The 4,189-nt window shown below is 32.2% G+C and overlaps 1 non-coding gene across 1 annotated transcript; it reads left to right on the plus strand.

The window, feature by feature from the left end:
* On the plus strand, positions 1-74 carry TRNAI-AAU (transfer RNA isoleucine (anticodon AAU)). The gene has a single exon. It is a non-coding gene; the product is annotated as a tRNA-Ile (tRNA).
* Positions 75-4,189: the final 4,115 nt, after the last annotated feature.

The following is a 4,189-nucleotide window of genomic DNA, read 5'->3' on the forward strand; positions in this document are numbered from 1 at the left end:
GGCCTATTAGCTCAGCTGGTTAGAGCGTCGTGCTAATAACGCGAAGGTCTCAGGTTCGAGACCTGCATGGGCCATTATTTTAATTATTTTTCGTAATTTAATATACTGATGACATTATTTCATTAAATATTCCCCAAAACATTTAAATGAGGGAGCCTTTAAAATAATTAATGCTCTTAGTTGTTTTCATTAAGTAAATAATATAATATACACCTTTTTAGATTTTTTGTATTTTAATCTGTATTTATGTGTTATATCATTACTAAATATTTGCTCTTTTCACACATAAATATATATTAAAGTAGTAGACCAACTAAAAAAATATAATACATAATCTACTTCCAATTATATCAAAATGAATAAATAAATATTTCTCCCAGATGAAAATACCTTCAACAAAATACTATAAAAAATATAGAAACGAATATCTTTAATATTGTACATGATTATCTGTATTTTCCGAAACGGTAACTTAAATATGGAACCTTTCACTAGTGAAAAATATTAACATCAGAACATGATAGCTTGTACAAAATTAATTTAATTCTGTGAAAAATGTTAATATCCTGTATAGGAGTATCTACTATATGTATATTACATTGATTTATTTTATAACAGAATATATATATATATATATATATATATATATATATATATATATAACTGATATTGTATGTATATATATATTACATATGTTAAAAAATTTATCTAATATATTTTTTTGACACCGAAGACTATTTTTCAAACTTTGTTTTCTCTCCCGTCTTTATTATGTTTTCTTATATGAAACAATGAAGTTTTCTTAACTTCTAAGTCATTCATTACTAAAGATGACAACACGTACGAACTAAGTCTATCCGTTATCTGGTTTGTAACAAAAAAATCCATTTCATATATTTGCTAAATATCCGTTTAAAAAATACCCGTAAGTATTTGTAGATATTCGTAGATATTTAAAAAAAAATTTTGTAAATTTTAAAATAAAATCTAAATAAAATCAATTATGTTAAATTAAATATAAATTAAATTTTAATCTTAATTAAATTTAACTTACTTACCATTGTCATTGTCAGACCCTACCGATATCGCATTGCGCTTCAACAAGCTTATTCTTGTCTTCTAGGCCACTCCAAATTGTCGTCGTCGCCACACCTCTATCAAACGAGTTTTGATCTCTCTTTTGTCCAATTCCAATTTCTCAATCTTCCTATCTACAGTTGTTAGGTTCCACGACCTTAGTTTCAATTCGACAATTTTATGAAGGTATGATTCTGTTTCATAATTTCTTTTTCCCTATTTTCTTGAATGTAGTTGAATCCAAACATTTGTTGTTTCACTTTAGTCATTTCTTGCTCTTTAATCAGGGTTTTTGTTCGATTGTTAGAATGTTAGGGTGTGATTTGTTAGAGTTTTTGTTGTTGTTGCAAGATATTTGATTTTCAAGATCTTTTGTCGAGTGTGAGTGTGTGTGTGCGGGTGTGTGTGTTTGTTTATGTATGTGTGTGTGCGAGTGTATGTGTGTTTGTGTCTCTGTGTGTTTTTGTGTGTTTGCGTGTGAGTTGTTAGCAAAAATCAAAGATGAAGTTTTGATGATGAACAGATTTGCACAAGTCAAGATCCACAAAGACAAATTGAAGATCTCTGTATTTTATAAAGCTTTTATAATAATCAAAGTTGATGTAATAGTGCTCAAATATGTATTAGGGTTGATTCTTGTAATTTATATTTGATTTATTTAGTTAATCGATTATTCTTGAGAATAATCAATTAACACTAGCCGTTGGGGGTTTCAGATTTGAAAAACTAGCCGTTGGGGGTTTCAGATTTGAAAAACTAGCCGTTGTACTCATTATTAATCGATTAATATTTATGTTAATCGATTAAATGAGTTAGATGGCCCGTTTTCGAAGAATGGAAGGGTATTAGGCTGAGTCTATAAAATGGCTCACTCTTTATCTCAAAAATAACTCTTCCCTTGTGCAAAAGATCTCTGAACTCTTTGAGAACTCTGTGAGATTGTTGAAGCTAAGGAAACTCTTGTCTGCAAAGTCTTGAAGTGCTACTACGGTGACAGAGGAATAGCTTGTTCATCCTTGGTGTGTCCGAGGAAGTGCGTGGAAGAGAATCATCCTTCGTGAAGCATTCGAAGGAGGTGGTCATCCTTTGTGAAGATTCAAAGGAAGTGTAAGTTCGTCTCTTGTGGTTTCAAGAGAGGTGGTATCATCCTTTGTGAAGATTCAAAGGAAGTGTAAGTTCATCTCTTGTGGTTTCAAGAGAGGTGGTATTTCTAAACTCTTACAAATTGTTTTTCTTTGTGACTAATATTTGTAAGTGTTTTGTGTTAGTGAAAAAGATTTATCTTGTTTGAGATAAGCGACTGGACGTAGGATCCTAGTGATCTGAACCAGGATAAAATCACCTGTGTAATTTTTCTCTTTCCCTTACTCTGTCATTTATATTTAATCATTCGCCCAGTAAGAAAAATTAAGAGAAAAATAATAAAAGGCACAATAAAAGTATATAACCAATTCACTCCCCCTCTTGGTTTGTTCCACGCTAATAATTCCGTTGCAACGATTCTAACAATTGGTATCAGAGCTTGCTTTGATAGTCATTCAAATGGCAGGATCACATCAAACCTTTGCAGAGGGTGCATCAATCAATAGACCCCCACTATTCACAGGTGAGAACTATGCATTCTGGAAGGTAAGAATGCAAATATTTATTGAATCTATTGATTGTGAAATTTGGGATGTTATTGCGTCTGGCTCTTCTGTTCCTACTAACAATACACAGGAACCAAAGCCCCGTGGTCAATGGACCACTGAAGAAAAGAAAAGATTTCAGAATGACGTAAAAGCCCGGAATATCATTGCATCAGCATTGACTGTTGATGAGTTCTACAGGGTCTCTGTCTGCAAAACTGCTCAAGAAATGTGGGACGTACTCAGAGTGACGCATGAAGGAACATATGATGTAAAGAGGGCAAGGAAGAACTCCTTAATCCAAGAGTATGAAATGTTCCGGATGAAGCAAGGAGAAACAATTTCAGACGTTCAAAAACGCTTCACCAACATTGTCAATCATCTCATTGGACTGGGTAAGTCATTTGATACCGATGAACTTAACATTAAAATCTTGAAGTCTTTAGACAGGTCATGGCAACCAAAGGTGACTGCAATCTCGGAGTCACAGAACCTCAACACCATGACTATGGCGGCACTCTTTGGAAAGTTGAGAGAACATGAACTAGATCTTGGAAGACTTGATGAAGAAGAAGCAAAAGCCAAAAACAACAAGAAGAGTTTGGCATTAAAGTCGGAGGTTGAAAGAAGCAAAGGTAAATCGGAAGATGAAGACTCAGACGAAGAGGAAAATTTGAGACTCATGATAAAAAGGCTCAACAGGTTCATGAAATCAAAAGACAAAGGAAGATTAAAATTCGAAAAGAAAGAAAATCAAGGATCTTCCTCACACTATAAATGTTATGGTTGCGGAGAAAGGGGGCACCTAAAAGCAGACTGCCCAAATCAAAAGAAGAGTGAAGACAAAAAGGAGAAAAGATTCTTCAAGAAAAAGAAGGCCTACATTGCATGGGAAGATGACAACGAAACAATTTCCGATTTGAGCGAATCTGATGAAGAAGCAAACATTTGTTTAGTGGTGAACGACGACGCTGGAAGCCAAGTAAGTACATCTAGCGGTTCTGATAATTATAGTCAAATTAGTGAAGATGAATTGCATGAAACTTATGCTGCTTTAATAGTAGAATCTGAAAAATTAGATAAAGCTCATAAGAAATTGAAAAAGGATTTCAAAAATTTAAAATTGAATTTTGAAAATATTTCTGAAGAAAATAAAAATTTGAAATCAGACTTTGAAAATATTCTTGAAGAAAATAAAAATTTAAAATTAAATTTTGAAAATATTTTTGAAGAAAATAAAGATTTGAAAAATAAAGTTTTATTTTTTGAAAAGGGTAAATTTACTAGTAGTGATGAATGTGCTTCTTGTGAAAATTTTAAGAAACTACTAGAACACACAACCTTAGGAGAATGCAGTAAAAATAACGAAAATAAGGTTGTTAAAAATAAGTATGTTCCTAAAATTAAAAATAAACATAATAATAGAACCCGTAGAACATGGGTAGAAAAAGGAACAACTTATAGGAACACAAACTTTGTATCAT

Source organism: Vigna umbellata, chromosome 4 (assembly GCF_029865625.1).
Source record: "Vigna umbellata cultivar VRB3 chromosome 4, Vumbellata_1.0, whole genome shotgun sequence".
In the NCBI taxonomy this organism is placed as follows: domain Eukaryota; kingdom Viridiplantae; phylum Streptophyta; class Magnoliopsida; order Fabales; family Fabaceae; genus Vigna; species Vigna umbellata.